This window comes from Pseudophryne corroboree, chromosome 1, assembly GCF_028390025.1.
Source record: "Pseudophryne corroboree isolate aPseCor3 chromosome 1, aPseCor3.hap2, whole genome shotgun sequence".
Taxonomy (NCBI): domain Eukaryota; kingdom Metazoa; phylum Chordata; class Amphibia; order Anura; family Myobatrachidae; genus Pseudophryne; species Pseudophryne corroboree.
Window position 1 is genome coordinate 743204862 of NC_086444.1, and position 21507 is coordinate 743226368.

At 45.4% G+C, this 21507-nt stretch overlaps 1 protein-coding gene and 1 pseudogene across 1 annotated transcript in view; one reads left to right on the forward strand and one right to left on the reverse strand.

Annotated features, from left to right (window-relative positions):
- The window catches only part of MYO1F (myosin IF), a 310663-nt gene that overhangs the window by 114556 nt on the left and 174600 nt on the right, over nucleotides 1-21507 (forward strand). The window lies entirely within an intron of this gene.
- LOC134937507 (5S ribosomal RNA) lies at nucleotides 18084-18202 on the reverse strand (annotated as a pseudogene).

Below are 21507 nucleotides of genomic sequence, written 5' to 3' on the forward strand. Positions count from 1 at the left end.
AAAATACCTGGTAAAGGGCGGAAAAAATCAGTTAGGGACCCTTGCATAGAGAGGTCTACCTTCCATTTTTCGAACATCTGACTCCATAACTTATCCACAACACTAGGGAGAAGGTCCCAATATAACCATTTTGTTTTATAGGGTAGCTTAGCAGTTCGAGTGAGTAAGGAGGTGAGGGAGTCAGAACCACCGGGGTGGAGTAATGGGTCAGGGAGGGATTGTACATAATGTCTAACTTGGAGATACATGAAGAATTCCGATCGATGCACACCATACCTCTCCACCAGCCCAGAAAAAGAATACACCAAACCTTCAGTATCAAAAACATCTCTGATGCTACTGATTCCCTTAGTCCGCCACACCTCGAATTTTGCATTCTCCAAGGGAGGGGTAAAACAAGGATTCCCACAGATAGGAATAAAATCAGTACGCCAAAATTGCTGTGTAGTGCTTTATTAATTATTTTCCAAGCAATATAAGCGTCCCAAAATAATAGATTCGTTTTCGCTTGTGAAGGGAGCAGGGTGAGCGGAGTGTGTAACAAGGCCTTCAAGTCATAAGGTGACACTAAAACCTGCTCAATGTGATAATTCGTGTATGTGGTTTTTGCCGTAAGCCAGTCATTTATATATCTGAAAGCCACCGCCCTAGAGAAAGTAAGCAGATCCGGGATCGCAAGGCCCCCCTCCTCCCTCCGCAACTTAAGTTTAGCTAATGCTATTCTTGGTTTTTTATTTGCCCACTGGAATTTTGTGCACATTTTATCATAAACAAGTGCATCCGCTCTGGAGAGTTTAAGGGGCAGTAACTGGAGCGAATAAGAGATCTTTGGGAAAATAATGCTCTTGAGGACCGCCGCGCGGCCTAGCAAAGATAGAGGGAGCGCTGACCATGATTGGAGCTGGGTAGAAATAGCCTGTAGTATGGGTGTAAAGTTCATCTTGTAAAGATCAGTTAAATCGGGTGGTAAATAAATCCCAAGATACTTCAATTTAGTTTTATTAACAGTAAATTGGGAGAGGAGAGGGAGGGAGGACATATTAAGTGCTGTCTGAGTCAAAGGGAGTAGTTCAGATTTTAAAGTATTCACCTTATAACCAGCAAAGAGGCCGAATTCTCGATTTTTTTCCATTATGGCTGGGATGGAGACTTCAGGGCGGGATATAAAGAGTAACATATCATCTGCAAATAAGCTTGTTTTAAGTTCCTGGTCATAAATTGAAATACCTGAGAATGAAGGGAGCCCTCGCAACGCCAGAGCTAGAGGTTCTACAGCCAGCGCAAATAATAGGGGCGATAATGGCCAACCTTGTCTGGTGCCCCTTCCCAACCGCACAGGATCCGAGAGAAATCCATTACATAGGATACGAGAACTCGAATTGGAGTACAAAGCCCGCAGCACACCGGCTAGGCCCGACGGGAACCCAAACCTCGCCAGAGTGGTATATAAATGATCCCAGCTCACCAGATCAAAGGCCTTTTCGGCATCTAGCGAGAAGAGAAAATGTGGGTCCACATTCCCCGTGTGACCCAGCCAGTGCGCCGCCGCCAGTATCTTGCGAATATTACTAGTGGAATGTCTCCCAGAGATAAATCCCATTTGGTCGGGGTGGACCACAGAAGGGAGGAGGGGTTTCAGTCTGTCTGCGAGAATCTTGGTAAACAATTTATAGTCTACATTTAAGAGCGAGATCGGTCTATAGGACCCAGGGAGTTGTAAAGCTTTGCCTGGTTTAGGTAAGAGACGTATAAAAGCATCATTAAAATATGAGGGTATTTTATGAGATATTAGGATGACATTAAAAAGGGAAGTAAGGGGGGGGGATCAATTTTGCAGAGAGCAATCGGTAATATTCCCCAGAGTAGCCATCCGGCCCCAGGGATTTTAAGGGTTTCAGTTGTTTAATGGCCTTCTCAACCTCGGACTCTGTTATGAGTGAGCAGAGACGTTCTGTCAAAGAAGGATCCACCCGGGGTGGAGAAATAGAATCCCAGAATGACTGTTTAGCATTCTCATTAACAGAGGAGGTTTCATAAACAGTAGCGTAAAAATCTGATAGGACTTTCGCTATGTCTTTAGATTTAGAAGCCAGAGCTCCATCTGATTGTTTAAGTGGATTAATGAGAGAATTAGAAGTAGATCCTTTCAATAAGTGTGATAACAATTTGCCTGTCTTATTACCAAAACGATAAAATCTATGATTCTTATGAAATGTGTGTTTATCTCCCAACGCCTGCAGAACTGCATTAAAAGCCACTTTAGCATCCAAATATTGGGATTTTATAGCGGGGGAGGGGTTCTGTTTGAATCTCTGATAGGCCTCAGTCAGTTGCTGTTGTGAGTTCTTAAAAGTAGAAGCGAATGTCTTTTTCCTTCGGGAGACATATTCAATGAGACGTCCCCTAATGACCGCTTTAGAGGCCTTCCAGAAAACCAAAGGATCATCTCGCGCCATTTGGGCATTAGTAGCGGAGTAGTCATCCCAAAATGACTCCAGGTCCTTACAAAATTCTATAGAGGAGGAGGAGAAATCTGTGGGAAAACGCCAGCGCCTAAAGGAACCTACATCTACCTTAGTGGATATGGAAGCCCAAACAACAGAGTGGTCCAACAACGCCATTGGTTCAATAGAGGAATCAAGGGCATGTAGAACCAGGGAATCGGAGACCATCAAGTAATCGATCCTGGACAGGGAATGATGGGCAGCGGAGAGGCAGGTGTATTCCCTATCCGTGGGGTGTAAAAATCTCCAAATATCTGATACCTGGAGCTGTTGCTCCATATAAGGGATGCCAAATTTAGGGGGATTACGGGTAGAGGTGGAGGACTGAACATCCATATACTTTGAAGCAATGACAATAAAATCACCCCCTATAATCAGGGGTGAGGTGGAATAAGGATATAAGGCAGTAAGTAGAGAACGGAAAAATGCTTTTGAATACTGATTAGGAGCATAACTCGTACACAGCACATATCTAGCATCCCAAATGGTCACTTCTAAAATAAGATACCTGCCTGCCGGGTCCACCACAGAAGAGACCACCTCCAATCCCAAGGAGCGCCTGGCCAGGACGAGAACTCCTCTGGCCTTCGAAGAGTAGGGAGCATCAGCTACAACATGCCAGCCGAGCGTGCCTAATTTCTGAGCCTCTGGGGAGAGGAGGTGGGTCTCCTGCAAGAAAACCAGATCTAAACGCAGCTTGTTAAGATACAAGAGTATTTTCTTCCTCTTTATAGGGGAGTGGATACCCCCAACATTCCACGTAGCCACCTTGAAACTAGACATTAAATCACAAATCTAATGGTATAAGCTTCCCTCCGATAGAGAGAGGGCCTGCCATCAGGCTTCCAGAAGGAAACCAAGTAGTAGAAACAATGTACACCCAACAGGAACAGTAACCTAATATCAAAACTCAAGGACACATTAGAAGGGGAGGGAGGGAGGGAGGGAGGGGGAGACACAAGACAACAAGAAAAACATCAAACAATATAACAGAAACACCAAACATGTGTCTCTGTCATAGATATCCAATATGGACTTCACAGTGTGAACAATGCAGGTTGATAAAGCAGGGAGTATTTAGGCTCCTAGCCTCAACCACTTATCAGATAAGAGGTATAAAATGAATACCGCAACAAATTTAAGAACTAGATAACTGAAAACATATGGGGCATAAATATGATCTCGAGCCCGCAGCAGAAGGGGAGGGAAGGGGGGGGGGAGGAAGAGATGGAGGCCCCTTCATAAGAACCATCAGTTGCACCATCTACTTAGTATAAAGTGCAGGTTTGGCATCCACCGGGTGATGGGAGGGGAAGGGAGGGGAAGGGGGGGGGGGGGTTGGGAAAGGTAGATTCCGGGCCATAAGTCCAGCATTAGAGTAGGAATCCAGACACACAGTTCAAAAGCCTAAGTCGACAGGCATTCAGGGCATGACAGCTGAATATATAGATTACCGTATTTTTCGGACCATAAGACGCGCCTGACCATAAGACGCACCTAGTTTTTAGAGTAAGAAAACTGGAAAAAAAAGAGCCAGCATACACAGACAGACAGACAGACACACACACACACACACACACACACACACCAGAGCCAGCATACACATACACAGACACACAGACACACACACACACACACACACACACACACATCAGAGCCAGCATACACAGACACACACACACACACACACACACACACACATCAGAGCCAGCATACACATACACAGACACACACACACACACACACATATTGTAGACAGTACCAGTGGTTCCCCGCGTCCAGGCTCTCAGCTAACGCTTGCCCCGGGTGCACTCCTGAGGACCAAGGAGGTGTGGGGTAGATGCCGGGCTCTGCTGCTGGGCTCTGAGATGCGCCGCGCTCTGCTGATGACGGCGCAGCAGGAGCAGCAGCATCCAGGACCCGCCGGTTCCCCCATGTCCAGGCACTCAGCTAACGCTGCCTGCAGGGAAACTCCTGAGGAGGGAGGAGGTGTGGGGGAGCGGGGGGGAGTCACATGATGCTGGGCTCTGCTGCTGGGCTCTGAGATGCGCCGCGCTCTGCTGATGACGGCGCAGCAGCAGCAGCAGCATCCAGGACCCGCCGCTACCCGCGAACTCCATCTGCATCTGCTCTTATTCGCTCCATAAGACGCACATACTTTTTCCCCCACATTTTTGGGGAGAAAAAGTGCGTCTTATGGTCCGAAAAATACGGTAGCTCTTTTCTTCTTCCATCCTGTTATTTCCCTCCGATAGGAAACTCTCAGCATCTGCAGGCATGGAGAAGTCTTTAAAGGAGTTTCCATCAAAGATTCGTAAGCGTGCAGGGTACAACAGCGCAAATTTACGACCGGCCGACACCAGTGATGAACATATGGGTGTAAAAGCTTTCCGCAGCCGTGTTAATTCCGGGGAGTAGTCCTGGAACAGTAATAGTTTATTCCCGTCCCACGAGATATCCCTGAGGCGACGAAATGCCGACCACAGCGCTTCCTTATGGAGGAAATTAAGGCACTTAAATAGGACCGCACGCGGTCTAGAGCCGGAGCCCGAGGGCCTGGAAGGGCCGGTTCTATGAGCACGTTGTACGACTAAGTCTGCACACACTTCCTGTACATCCAGGAGTTCGGGTAGTGTGTGACGCAGGAATTTGTACAACTGAGGGCCACGAATGGACTCAGGCAAGCCTATGAGGCGCAGATTACATCTGCGCGAGCGATTCTCCAAATCATCTAATTTCGCCCAAACCTGCGTATCAGATTTCTGCAGACTGGCCACAGTGTCTTTTAAATCAGCTACATCTTGAAAATTAGAGCCTGCAGTTTGTTCCACATGTGCCAGCCTCTTAGTGAGTTGCTTATATTGGCTTTTTATATCTAGCACTGCTTGCTGTAATGCAGCTACCTGTGTTTGAGCTTGCTCCTGTAATAAAGGTTGCACTGTCTCCTTAACAGCCCGCATAATATTAGCATAGGATAAGGCAGGATTTAGTGTGGCACTTGGTGCTGTAGTTCCACGGAATGAGCAGTGTCTGGATGTCCAGGATTAGTAGCAGCTGCGGTGGCCATCTTGGATGTGGCAGGTCTGTCCCCGTCCTTTCCCGATTTCTGCTGCTTCTGAGGCATGCTGCCGGCCAGGTACCTCTCCATATAGAGGAGGGGGGACCCAAAGGAGGTTTGAGGGGGTTAGTGGTTGCGGTGGGGTTGCCTAAGGAGGCAATACGCCGGGTATATAAGCGGCGGGCACCGGAGCTTGAGAGGAGCGCGGCCACTCCATGCGCTGCCGGAACCGGAAGTCCTCATGGGATACACTGTTAATGAGTTTATGAAAAAATAGCCTGCCTTTAGGTAGGCTACAGATATATTTCCACATTGTGATATTATAAACTAGAGATGTGCGCCGACACCCTTGTTTTGGTTTTTAATCTGTATTAACTTCATATTTTGATTTTGCCAAAAACACCCTCATGCGTTTTGGTTTTGGATCTGTATATTCTTCAAAAATTTATATAAACTGCTAAAATAACATATGTTTTATTGGTCCTACAGCAATATTAACTTCAATAACATTAATTTCCAGTCATTTCCTCTCAATATTGACTCCTCACAGCTCACAATATTCTTCATCAACATTGACCAAAGGCTGGCTGGCTGAACTAAGCAATAGAGCAGCGGCACAAACACACGGCAGTTATTTCTGTTTAAAAATGTTTACAAATTAGTAACGTATTAGCAATAATCACTCAACCTAACTCGCAAGTATTTTCAATACAAAACAATACAACACAGAAATTTAAAAGGAATCGTGTGTGGAATATCATTGCTCAAAAGTAGTAGTAAAGAAAATCCCGGAAGTTTGGGTAGGCACGGTTCTCTGAGAACTGATCCCACTTATCTCTAGTTACCATGGGGGTCATTCCGAGTTGTTCGCTCGCAAGGCGATTTTAGCAGAGTTACACACGCTAAGCCTCCGCCTACTGGGAGTGAATCTTAGCTTCTTAAAATTGCGAACGATGTATTCGCAATATTGCGATTACAAACTACTTAGCAGTTTCAGAGTAGCTTCAGACTTACTCGGCATCTGCGATCAGTTCACTGCTTGTCGTTCCTGGTTTGACGTCACAAACACACCCAGCGTTCGGCCAGACACTCCCCCGTTTCTCCAGCCACTCCCGCGTTTTTTCCGGAAACGGTAGCGTTTTTATCCACACGCCCATAAAACGCCGTGTTTCCGCCCAGTAACACCCATTTCCTGTCAATCACATTACGATCGCCGGAGCGAAGAAAAAGCCGTGAGTAAAAAAACTATCTTCATAGCAAAAATACTTGGCGCAGTCGCAGTGCGAACATTGCGCATGCGTACTAAGCAGAAAAACGCTGCGATGCGAAGAAAATTACCGAGCGAACGACTCGGAATGACCCCCCATATTCATACATTATAGCAGCCACAGCAGGGCACCATATACATACATTATAGCAGCTGAAGCATGTCACCATATATGTATACTGTCACAAAGTATGCTGCTTTGTTCAGACATTGGCTTACTCACCCGCATTGCCAACTCAGACTCTGGCTCCGTGACAGACCTTCTGCAACTCAAAGAGGCTCTCAGCCTGTTTCAGCGTCTGTACCTCCTTGTGGTTAACATGCTACTCACTGGCTTTCATTCACAGCATCCCTGCTGATGACACACGCAAAGAGCCTGTGCAAATGAAGTGGCTGTAGTGTGCGTTGCGACCCTTCACTATGTGATCGCATCCTGGAAGGTTGCAATCGCATAGTGATTGACAGGTTATGGGCGTCCAGGGGCGGCGACGCGGTGTTGTGGGGGAGGAAGGCAGGAAACTCAGGCATGTCATAGGCATTTTCAAGATGGCCGATTACGTCGCCTGCGTTTCCTGCATTATAAAACATGCCAGTGGGACCCCTGCAGATGCAGCATCGCATGTATGGGCGGCGGCACACATGCTGGGTGGGCCCCAGCATGTGACTATTATGATCGCAGATTTTGCTGTGATAGCCAGGTGATAGGTGATTTGCCCAAACTCCAATGGTAGAACAGTCTGCAGTCATATGACACCTACAACTAGAGATGTGCGATGGGCACTTTTCATATTTTATGTTTTGGTTTTGGTTCTGGTTCAATGCTCGTGTTTTGGATCTGGATTGGTTTTGCCAAAACCACCCTTTTGTGTTTTGGTTTTGGATCTGGATGATTTTGAAAAAAACATAAAAACAGCTAAAACCACAGAATTTGGGGGTAATTTTGATCCTATTAACCTCAATAACATTCATTTCCACTCATTTCCATTCTATTCTGAACACCTCACAATATTGTTTTTAGGCCAAAAGGTTGCACCGAGGTGGCTGTATGACTAAGCTAAGCGACACAAGTGTGCGGCATAAACACCTGGCCCATCTAGGAGTGGCACTGCAGTGTCAGACAATGTGGCAGATTTAAAAAATAGGCTCCAAACAGCACATGATGCAAAGAAGTAAAAGAGGTGCAATGAGGTGGCTGTATGACTAAGCTAAGCGACACAAGTGTGCGGCACAAACACCTGGCCCATCTAGGAGTGTCACTGCAGTTGCAGACAGGATGGTACTTAAAAAAAATAGGCCCCAAACAGCACATCATGTAAAGAAGTAAAAGAGGTGCAATGAGGTAGCTGTATGACTAAGCTTAGTGACACAAGTGTGCGGCACAAACAACATGGGACATGCTGGAATTTGCCCAGATGTAATACACGCACAATATTGGTGGCACAGGAGAGCGTACCCCTAAACCACACACACACGGCAAAGCCTGTAAAATTTATTTGGATAATAATAACCCTTTTATTTGGAGCAATTATAATAATATGCAGCACAGGCCAGCGTACCCCTACACCACACAGGGCAAACCCTGTAAAAAGTATTTGGATAATAATATAAGTAATGTATATAACCCTTTTATTTGGAGTAAATAATATATAGCACAGGACCCCACCACTGGACTTATGGCAGCACAAGACACCACCACTGGACTGAAGCAGCACAAGACAGCACCACTGGACTGGACTTATACGGCAGTACCCCTGGACTTATACGGCAGTACCCCTGGAGTTGTACAGCAGTGTCAGACAGGATGGCACTTTAAAAAACTAGTCCCCAAACAGCACATGATGCAAAGAAGAAAAAGGGGTGCAAGATGGAATTGTCCTTGGGCCCTTCCACCCACCCTTATGTTGTATAAACAGGACATGCACACTTTAACAAACCAATCATTTCAGCGACAGGGTCTGCCACACGACTGTGACTGAAATTACTGGTTTGTTTGGGCCCCCACCAAAAAAGAAGCAATCAATCTCTCCTTGCACAAACTGGCTCTACAGAGGCAAGATGTTGACCTCATCCTCATCCTCCGATTCCTCACCCCTTTCAGTGTGTACATCCTCCTCCTCACAGAGTATTAATTTTTGTAGTTTCTGGAGGCAATTGCTGGTAAAGGTCTTCCTGGAGGAATTTATATTTCATTTTGATAAACATCATCTCCACATTTTGTGGAAGTAACCTCCTACGCCGATTGCTGACAAGGTTACCGGCTGCACTAAACACTCTTTCAGAGTACACACTGGAGGGGGGGCAACTTAGGCAAAATAAAGCCAGTTTGTGCAAGGGCATCCAAATTGCATCTTTTTCCTGCCAGTATACGTACAGACTGTCTGACATGCCTACTGCTGTCACTCATATAATTGTCAACCCTTCTTTCAATGGTGACAGAATCATATGCAGTGACAGTAGACATGTCAGTAATCATTGGCAGGTCCTTCAGTACGGACCGGATGTTAGCACTGCCAGCGGGTGGGCTATGAAATCTTATCCTTTTCCTTGCAGCCCCAGTTGCAGGAGAAAATGAAAGAGGAGCTGTTGACAGGTCACGTTCCGCTTGAGTTGACAATTTTTCTCACCAGCAGGTCTTTGAACCTCTGCAGACTTGTGTCTGCTGGAAAGAGAGATACAACGTAGGCTTTAAATCTAGGATCAAGCACGGTGGCCAAAATGTAGTGCTCTGATTTCAACAGACTGACCACCCTTGAATCTTGGCAAAGCGAATGAAGGGCTCCATCCACAAGTCCCACATACTTTGCGGAATCACTCCGTCTTAGCTCCTCCTTCAATTTCTCCAGCTGCTTCAGCAAAAGCCTGATGAGAGAAATTACCTGACTCAAGCTGGCAATGTCTGAACTGACTTTATGTGTGGCAAGTTCGAAGGGTTGGAGAACCTTGCACAACACAGAAATCATTCTCCTCTGTGCTTGAGTCATGTGCATTCCCCTTCCTTTGCCTATATCGTAGGTGGATGTATAGGCTTGAATGGCCTTTTGCTGCTCCTCCATCCTCTGGAAGTAACTAGAGTGCTGAATTCCACCTCGTTACCACCTCTTGCTTCAGGTGATGGCAGGGCAGGTTCGGGAGTGTTTGCTGGCGCTCCAGTCTTCGGCGCATGGTGGCTGAATGTCGAAAGTGGCCCGCAATTTTTTCGGGCCACCAACAGCATCTCCTGCATGCCTCTGTCATTTTTCAAAAAAATTATGCACCACCAAATTAATTGTATGTGCAAAACATGGGACGTGCTGGAATTTGCCCAGGTGTAATGCACGCACAATATTGGTGGCGTTGTCCGATATCACAAATCCCCAGGAGAGTCTAAGTGGGGTAAGCCATTGTGCGGTAATGTCCCTCAGTTTCCCTAAGAGGTTGTCTCTTATGGAAAGTGGTGATACATAGTGTAGCCTGCCTAGGAACGAGTTGGTGTTTGTGAGATGCTGCTACTGGTGCCGCTGCTGTTGTTGCTGTGGGAGGCAATTCATCTACCCAGTGGGCTGTCACAGTCATATAGCCCTTAGTCTGCCCTGTTCCACTTGTCCACATGTCCATGGTTAAGTGGACAGTGGGTACAACTGCATTTTTTAGGACACTGAATACACTTTTTCTGACGTCTCTGTACATTCTCGGTATCGCCTGCCTAGTGAAGTGGAATCTAGATGGTATTTGGTACCGGGGACACACTACCTCCATCAATTCTCTAAGTCCCACTGAACCAATGGTGGACGCACGTCTAACACCAATATAGCTGTCAAGGCCTCAGTTATCCGCTTTGCAACAGGATGCCTGCTGTCATATTTCATCTTCCTTGCAAAGGACTGTTGGACAATCAATTGCTTACAGGAAGTAGTACAAGTGGTCTTCCGACTTCCCCTCTGGGATGATGATCGACTACCAGCAGCAACACCAGCAGTGGCAGCAACAGCAGCAGTAGGCATACCACTCAAGGATCCTCCGGAGGAATCCCAGTTAGGAGCGGACTCCTCAGTCTTGCCTGTGACATTTCCTACAGGACTACTGACGTTCCTGACTGAGGAGGAAGTTGACGTTGAGGGAGTTGGTGATGTGGCTTGCAGGAGCAAGGGATTTAGTTGTCAGTGGACTGCTTACACTCTTACCCAAAGTTTCAGAACTTGACACTGACTTCTGATGAATGTGCAGCAGGTGACGTATAAGGGTGAACGTTCCTAGGTGATTAACGTCCTTACCCCTACTTATTATGGATTGACAGAGGCAACACACGGCTTGACACCTGTTGTCCAGATTTGTGGAGAAATAATTCAAATCCAAATTCACACCGAAGAGTTAGCTTTTTTGGTATTTTGCCCAGGCATCACAATGGGCTTATTCATCCCACGGACAACAACTGTCTCCCCCGGTGCCTGATTTAAACAAACCACATCACCATCAGAATCTTCATCATCAACATCCTCCTCAGTGCCAGCAACACCCATATCCTCATCCTGGTGTACTTCAGCAGTGACATCTTCAATTTGAATATCAGAAACTGGACTGTGGGTGCTACTTCCAGCACTTGCAGAGGGCGTGCAAATGGTGGTAGGAGCCACCTCTTTCCGTCCAGTGTTGGGAAGGTCAGGCATCACAACCGCCGACACACTTGGACTCTCCTTGGGGATTTGTGATACCATCTTTGAATGCACAGTTCTTTGCTGTGCTTTTGCCAGCTTAACTCGTCATTTTCTAGCGGGAGGATGAGGGCTTCCTTCATCATAGTTGAACCACTAGTGATGAACATAGGATAGGGCCTTAGCCGTTCCTTGCCACTCTGTGACGTAAATGGCATATTTTAAAATTTACGTTTCTCCTCAGACCATTAAAATTATTATTTTTTGGTCTTTTTACTGAACTTTGGCTTTTTGGATTTTACATGCCCTCTACTATGACATTGGGCATCGGCCTTGGCAGACGACGTTGATGGCATTTCATCATCTATGTCATGACTAGTTGCAGCAGCTTCAGCACTAGGAGGAAGTGGTTCTTGATCTTTCCCTATTTTACCCTCCAAATTTTTGTTCTCCATTATTTTTCTGCAGTTACAGTATATAACACAATATGCACTGGACAGCATATCCCTATACCACACAGGGCAAACACTGTAAAAATTATTTGGATTAAATATTAATAACACCTTTAAATGGAGTAAATAATATACAGCACAGGACAGTACCACTGGATTTATACGGCAGTACCACTGGAATTATACAGCAGTATCACTGGAATTATATGGCAGTATCACTGGAATTATACGGCAGTACCACTGGATTTATATGGCAGTACCACTGGACTGGATTTATACGGTAGTATCACTGGACTTAATACGCTAGTACCACTGGAATTATACGGCAGTATCACTGGAATTATACGGCAGTACCACTGGATTTATATGTCAGTACCACTGGACTGGATTTATATGGCAATATCACTGGAATTATACGGCAGTATCACTGGAATTATATTTCAGTACCACTGGATTTATACACCAGTACCACTGGAATTATACGGCAGTATCACTGGAATTATATGGAAAAATCACTGGATTTATACAGCAGTACCACTAGACTGGATTTATTCAGTAGTATCACTGGAATTATACGCCAGTACCGGTGGAATTATATGGCAGTATCACTGGAATTATACGGCAGTACCACTGGATTTATATGGCAGTACCAATGGACTGGATTTATATTGCAGTATCACTGAAATTATACACCAGTACCATTGGAATTCTACGGCAGTATCTCTGGAATTATACGGCAGTACCACTGAATTTATATGGCAGTACCACTGGACTGGATTTATACAGCAGTATCACTGGAATTATATGGCAGTATCACTGGAATTATATGGCAGTACTACTGGATTTATACGCCAGTACAACTGGAATTATATGGCAGTATCACTGGAATTATATGCCAGTACCACTGGATTTATATGGCAGTATCGCTGGAATTATACGAAGGTACAACTGGATTTATACGGCAGTACCACTGGACTTATTCGGCAGTACCACTGGACTGGATCGATACGGCAGTATAACTCGAATTATATGGCAGTACCACTAGAATTATACAGCAGTACCACTGGACTGATACAGCAGTACCACTGGACTGGATTTATACAGCATTATCACTAGAGTTATACGCCAGTACCACAAGAATTATACAGCAGTAACACTGGAATTATATGGCAGTACCACTGGACTTATATGGCAGTACCACCGCACTGGATTTATACGGCAGTACCACTGGACTTATACTGCCATATAATTCCAGTACCACTGGAATTATATGGCAGTATCACTGGAATTATATGGAAGTACCACTGGAGTTATATGGCAGTACCACGGGACTGGATTTATACAGCATTATCACTAGAGTTATACGCCAGTACCACAAGAATTATACAGCAGTAACACTGGAATTATATGGCAGTACCACTGGACTTATATGGCAGTACCACCGCACTGGATTTATACGGCAGTACCACTGGACTTATACTGCCATATAATTCCAGTACCACTGGAATTATATGGCAGTATCACTGGAATTATATGGAAGTACCACTGGAGTTATATGGCAGTACCACGGGACTGGGTTTATACAGCAGTATCACTGGAATTATACGACAGTATCACTGGACTTATACGCCAGTACCACTGGAATTATACGGCAGTATCACTGGAATTATACGGCAGTACCACTGAACTTGTATGCCAGTACCACTGGAATTATACGGCAGTATCACTGAAATTATACGGCAGTACCACTGTATTTACACGGCAGTACCACTGGACTGGATTTATATGGCAGTATCACTGGATTTATATGCCAGTACCATTGAAATTATACGGCAGTATCATTGGAAATATACGGCAGTACCACTGGACTGGATTTATACGGCAGTATCACTGGAATTATATGGCAGTTTCACTGGAATTATATGGAAGTACCACTGGAGTTATATGGCAGTACCACTGGACTGGATTGATATGGCAGTATCACTGAAATTATACACCAGTACCACTGGAATTATACGGCAGTACCATTGGACTTATATGGCAGTACCACTGGACTGGATTTATACGGCAGTATCACTGGAATTATATGGCAGTTTCACTGGAATTATATGGAAGTACCACTGGAGTTATATGGCAGTACCACTGGACTGGATTTATAGAGCAGTATCACTGGAATTATACGGCAGTATCACTGGACTTATACGCCAGTACCACTGGAATTATACGGCAGTATCACTGGAATTATACGGCAGTACCACTGAACTTGTATGAAAGTACCACTGGAATTATACGGCAGTATCACTGAAATTATACGGCAGTTCCACTGGACTTATACGGCAGTACCACTGGACTGGATTTATACGGCAGTATCACTGCATCTATACGCTAGTACCATTGAAATTATACGGCAGTATCATTGGAATTATACTGCAGTACCACTGGATTTATATGGCAGTACCACTGGACTGGATTTATATGGCAGTATCACTGAAATTCTACACCAGTACCACTGGAATTATACAGCAGTATCACTGGAATTATACGGCAGTACCATTGGACTTATACGGCAGTACCACTGGACTGGATTTATACGGCAGTATCACTGGAATTATATGGCAGTTTCACTGGAATTATATGGCAGTACCACTGGATTTATACACCAGTACCACTGGATTTATACTACAGTACCACTGGACATTTACGGCAGTATCACTGGAATTATATGGCAGTACCACTGGACATATACGGCAGTATCACTGGATTTATATGGCAGTACCACTGGACATATATACAGTAGTGTCACTGGAATTTTATGGCAGTACCACTAGACTTATAGGGCAGTATCACTGGATTTATACGGCAGTACCACTGGACGTATACGGCTGTATCACTGGACATATACGGCAGTATCACTGGACTTATACGGCAGTACCACTGGACTTATATGGCAGTACCACTGGACTTATACAGAAGCACAGGGACGCACCACTGGACTGATGCAGGACAACACAGCACCACTGCAATGGACTGGACTTATACAGCAGCACTGGACATATGGCAGCAGAGGACACCACCACTGTGACTGGACTGATGCAGCACAACACCCCACCACTGGACTGATGCAGCACAACACAGCACCACTGGACTGGACTTATACAGCAGCACTGGACATATGGCAGCAGAGGACACCACCACTGTGACTGGACTGATGCAGCACAAGACACCACCACTGGACTGATGCAGCACAGCACCACTAGTCTGGACTTATACACCAGCACTGGACATATGGCAACAGAGGACACCACCACTGTGACTGGACTGATGCAGCACAACACCCCACCACTGGACCGATGCAGCACAACACAGCACCACTGGACTGGATTTATACAGCAGCACTGGACATATGGCAGCAGAGGACACCACCACTGTGACTGGACTGATGCAGCACAAGACACCACCACTGGACTGATGCAGCACAACACAGCACCACTAGTCTGGACTTATACACCAGCACTGGACATATGGCAGCAGAGGACACCACCACTGTGACTGGACTGATGCAGCACAAGATACTACCACTGTACTGATGGAGGACAACACAGCACCACTGCACTGGATTTATACAGCTACATTGCACATATAGTAGCAGAGGACTCCACCATTGTAAGTGGACTGATGCAGCATAAGACACTACACTGGACTGAGCAGCACAAGACAGCACTGGAATCGCCACCCCACTTTCCTTCCCGCACAGACACTGAGGACGGAGACACGTCCTCTCGCTACACTCTCCAATGCCGGAGTGAAAATGGCGGCGACGCGCCGCTCCTTATATGGAATCCAAACCTCCGTGAGAATCCAACAGTGGGATGATGACGTTTTGCCTCGTTCTGGTTTCCGAGTCAGGCGGGAAAACCAGAGCCGGGCTCGGATCCGGGTTCGGGTGGTGAAGTTTGGGGGGGGTTCGGTTCTCAGGGAACTGAACCCGCTCATCTCTTCCTACAACCAATCTCTGTTCAGACAGGGTATAATGAGACTTTCTTTTGAGACAGATGATGCCAGTGCAATGTTGTCTACAGCCTAGCTGAGACTTCTCCAGTGAGCTCCTGCAAATGATCTTGTTCAGAGATTCTCAGTGCAAACTACCACCTTGCTGCACTACTAACTATTGCATTCCGGTTCCATTCCAGTGGCTCCTCCATTCTGGTTCCATTACGGTGTATCTTGCATTCCGGTTCCATTCCTGTGTCACCTCTATTTTGGTTCAATCCCGGTGTCCAGCTACCAGTTATTCCAGTTCCATCCCGGTATCCAGCTACCGGCTATTCCAATTCAATCTCGGTGTCTGGCTACAAGCTATCCAGCTACCAGTTATTCCAGTTTAATCCCGGTGTCCAGTTACCAGTTATCCAGCTACCAGTTATTCCAGTTCATCATATCTCCAGCATTGTCCTATGATTTAGACATCTAGAACTGTCATGTCTGTGCCTCTGCATACTACTAGCAGTTCTTGTTCCACTATGTTACACCAATCATGATCGGATGTATGAGGAAAAACTACATTAGACCTTCCAGAATATAAATATATTAACAAGTGCACTGTCAGCAGCAGCTGATATGGGGATGGTCAAAACCCCATAAAGGAATAAAAAATGAAATTATAAAAATCAGCGCTGGCTGTAATGAATTATATAGATTAATTATATCTATAAACGGCTTGTTTAAAATGAACACATTTATTATATAAACATATTAATAAAATGGTGGATAATATATACACAAATTACTGGCATTAAAAGAAATGAACATGAATAATACCACTCCGGATGTCCTTGGATTGTGACTGGCTGGGATTTGCACAATTGGCGGTATGCTCTATGGAAATAGAGATATTCAGCTGGTAGTAGGTTCTTACATCAATTTTAGTACCAGGAGTCTGCTTGTTGGCGATGGATGATCCCCATAAAAGCTCAGTTAGCAATGAGTCCTTTAAATGCAAGTGGGGTATTCAATTGCAGGTTCATGGTAAGTATAACATATTACATCCATCTCCATGGATGCAGTTCTAAATCCAGCTGAATGGCAATATCCAAAAAATCAGTATAGCCCGATATGCCAGAATATAGTACCAAGGTCCATACATGTTCCTGAGGAAGCTGGATATTACCAGCGAAACGCGTTGAGCCCCATTTACCACCAGGACCTTGGTACTATATTCTGGCATATTGGGCTATACTGATTCTTTGGATATTGCCAATATGTTTATATAATAAATGTGTCTATTTTAAACAAGCTGTTTATATATATATAATTAGACCTTCCAGCCAGGGCCATATTTTCATATGGGCTCAGTGGGCAGTTGCCCAAGGGTCCCAGGAGTATAATGATGGTAGCTGAGGGTCCCCCTTTTCCAGGGGTGCCAGATTTTTGGAAATCGACCTTGGGGAACTGGAGATATCCGACAGTGGTCCCCATCCAAGCCTGTTAATTGCTCTTCCCACTAGACAGGGGGCGATCGGGCACCAGTCAGATTAATACAGTATCGATACGAGAGAACCAAAAATTGGACAATTAGACACTCCAAAATAGGAAAAAGAAAAAAACACCTGATTTTTTACTTAAATGGATGGCGTTGTCCTAGTTGGTGGTGCGCCCAGAGCCAGAGAGTACATGTACTGGGAAAAGGGAGAGAAAGAAGGCTCTTGTGTGGGCGCACTCTTTAAAAAAGAAGGAAAATTCCTATGACATATGAAAAGAAATACTTAAAACATAACTTTTAATGTTGACATTTATAACGAAATTACCCATGTAGCTGATCCATATAGAAAAAAGGTATAATGATAAAGATTTTAAAATGTTCTGGTCTGTTTAATCACAATGTGTGATTGGAATGGTTGTAGACATTTGATCGTCTTACCCCCATTTCCCCTGACCAGTACAGAATATCTGTATTAATGGGACCAAGGAGTGGTCATAAGGATTATTTGATAAGTACGTCCCAATAGGGCTACTTAGATTCAAAGATAGATAGTCTTCTGCATTCAAAAGGACCTGACTTTCTGAGGTAAGCCACAATGATTGGTCGTAGGCCTCAAATATGAAAGAAAAGAAGTAAGAATGAGTGGTGATACTGCTGTTGGCGTCGCAACTCACATAAGACGGGAAATAGTCACTGCTCTACGACACCGGGTATTCGCAGGAGGTCTCCTCTCCCGGTACTGACCCGGCCCAACGCTGTTTGGCTTCCAAGATCGGACGAGATCGGGCATTGGCAGCGTGGTATGATAGTAGAGAATTTATATGAAAGTACACCAATGAGAGTGCACCTATATACGAAAATAAGAGAAAGAGGAATGAGGACAGTTTAACAGGAAAAGAGATGAATTAGTAAAGTACAAATAAGTGGATCTGCTTTCTGCGTTAGACACGGCTCATCAAATCCCACATCTGTGGTATTGTGCTCCGTGGATCGCGGATGAGAGTCCACGAAAAAATAGTAAAGCATGAGCAATAGATATAAAATCTGTGATTTTGGTTAAATAGTCAGTGAAGAATTGCCGATAAGGAATTAAGTTAAGGTAAGATGGAAATTATATCTGTCATCAGGGAAATCCGCCCCGAATCAATAAGTGCTGGTATTTGACACTTGGGGAAAAGGAAAATATCACTTTTCAAAGTTTAAATCCATACTATGTTACTCAGGCTGGGCAAGCAATGTAAACAAGGTATTTTAAGCATCAATTAGAGAAATCTCATTAATGAACATAATACATCCTGAGCTGAGTGTGGAAGTTCAGTTGAATTTAACCAAATCAGGTGTGGTGAATCCCACAAACTGAGCCAGGAAAATAATGGTATTATCAATGACAGAAACAGGGGTGTATCTAGGGGTCTGAGCGCCCCTGGCAAAGTAAAGGACTGGCGCCCCACACCCACCCATATTTGAAATATCGAAGACGCATGTGCCAAAAAGGGGGCGTGGCCACTCAATAATACTCAAATACGAATTACACCACTCAGTAGCATTCCTTACTAACATAACACAGCACAGTAATGCCCATTGTTGTCCTTAAGTGTAGTGTACCACATCATATACCCCTTATACACATTATGCACCACAATAGTAGGACCCCTTATACCATCTAGTACTGGTGCCCCATACACATTATGCCACACTGCATGAGCCAAAATTCACATTATGCAACACGGAATGAGCCAAAATTCACATTATGCAACATGGAATGAGCCGAAATTCCCATTATGCAATATAGACTAAGCCAAAATTCACATTACCCCACATAGTATTAGCCAAAATTCACATTACCCCACACAGAAAGAGCCAAAATTCACAATACCCCACACAGTATGAGCCAAAATTCACATTACCCCACCCACATTACCCCACACAGTATGAGCCAAAATTCACAGTACCCCACGCAGTATGAGCCAAAATTCACATTACCCCACACAGTATGAGCCAAAATTCACATTACCCCACACAGTATGAGCCAAAATTCACATTACCCCACACAGTATGATCCAAAATTCACATTATCCCACACAGTATGATCCAAAATTCACATTACCCCACACAGTATGATCCAAAATTCACATTATCCCACACAGTATGATCCAAAATTCACATTACCCCACACAGTATGAGCCAAAATTCACATTACCCCACACAGTATGAGCCAAAATTCAGGGACAGTGACAGCAGGGACATAGGGACAGGGAGAGTGACAGCAGGGATAGTGACAGAAAGCCAGCAGGGACAGTGACAGAGAGAGTGACAGCAGGGACAGGGAGAGTGACAGCAGAGACAAGGAGAGTGACAGCAGGGACAGAGAGAGTGACAGCAGGGACAGAGAGAGTGACAGCAGTGACAGAGAGAGTGACAGCAGTGACAGGGACAGAAAGAGTGAGTACCTGAGCAGCTGATGGGGCTGTGGTCAGCGGCGGTGCAGAGGCTGAAGTCAGCGGTGGTGAGGAGGAGGCCCTGGGCAGTGGTGGTGACCAGGAGAAGGCCCCGGGTGGTGTAGCGGAGGATGACATGGGCAGCGGCGGAGGACATGGGCAGCAGCGGTGAAGAGGAGGAAGCCCGGGGCAGCGGCTCTGTGGACATGTCTTCGGTCCCTATGACCACGGCATCACCATTTGAAATAAATATATATATATATATATATATATATATATATATATACACACAACTCAGCAGGTGCCGGCTCTCCCATAAGCTCCTAATAACGCACCGGGTGCCCGCATGTGAAGGTTTCAATAGATAGGCAGGTGTGTGCGGCACTCACGGCGACTTTCAATAAGCAGACTTTAGACAGCAAGAAGTTAGCAACGTTTCAATGCTTTAAGCATTGAAACGTTGCTAACTTCTTGCTGTCTTAAGTCTGCTTATTGAAAGTCGCCGTGAGTGCCGCACACACCTGCCTGCCTATCTATCTATCTATATATATATATATATATATATATATATATATATATATATATATATATACATACATACATACCTTTTTATGTGTTTAAATTCAATAATCATACAAAAACAACCCTTTTTTTGCACTATTAAAGAGGACAAATACATGCTGCCTGGATTGATATTGATTAAAATGTTTTGTACTCAAAGAGGAGCCATTATATTTTGTCAATATAGAAAGTTGTAAATGTTAACACATCTGTTTAGTCTCTGGTAAATGTGTGCTAGGGTGATAAGGAGGGTGTAGTACGGGTGACCGGCAGTCTCCTGACCGCCGGTCACCTTACCGACGCCGGGATCCCGGCAGCATACCGACGCCGGTATCCCGGCGGGGAGGGGCGAGTGCAGCAAGCCCCTTGCGGGCTCGCTGCGCTCGCCACGCTGCGGGCTCGGTGGCGACCTGCGGTCGCCACGGGTTCTGTTCCCACTCTATGGGTGTCGTGGACACCCACGAGTGGAAATAGTCCCTGTTGGTCGGCATGCCGACCATCGGCATAGTGAGCCGTCGGGCTCACGGAGGAGGTCATGTGACTGTCGGTCAGCCGACCGGCGGTCACATGACTACCACCCGATAAGGATAGCTCCATTCAACAAGTGAGGTATTGCTGGCATTTCTCTGTATGGGAGCATTACATGCTGACTTTATTATACTCAATCTGTATGTTTCGTGTCAACTCTGGAACAATGGGGGTCATTCCGAGTTGTTCGCTCTGTATTTTTTTCTCGCAGCGGAGCGATTAGTCGCTAATGCGCATGCGCAATGTCCGTTTTTTCTCGCAACGGAGCAATTAGTCGCTAATGCGCATGCGCAATGTCCGCAGTGCGACTGCGCCAAGTAAATTTGCTATGCAGTTAGGTATTTTACTCACGGCATTACAAGGTTTTTTCTTCGTTCTGGTGATCGTAATGTGATTGACAGGAAGTGGGTGTTTCTGGGCGGAAACTGGCCGTTTTATGGGTGTGTGTGAAAAAACGCTACCGTTTCTGGGAAAAACGCGGGAGTGGCTGGAGAAACGGAGGAGTGTCTGGGCGAACGCTGGGTGTGTTTGTGACGTCAAACCAGGAACGAAACTGACTGAACTGATCGCAGATGCCGAGTAAGTCTGGAGC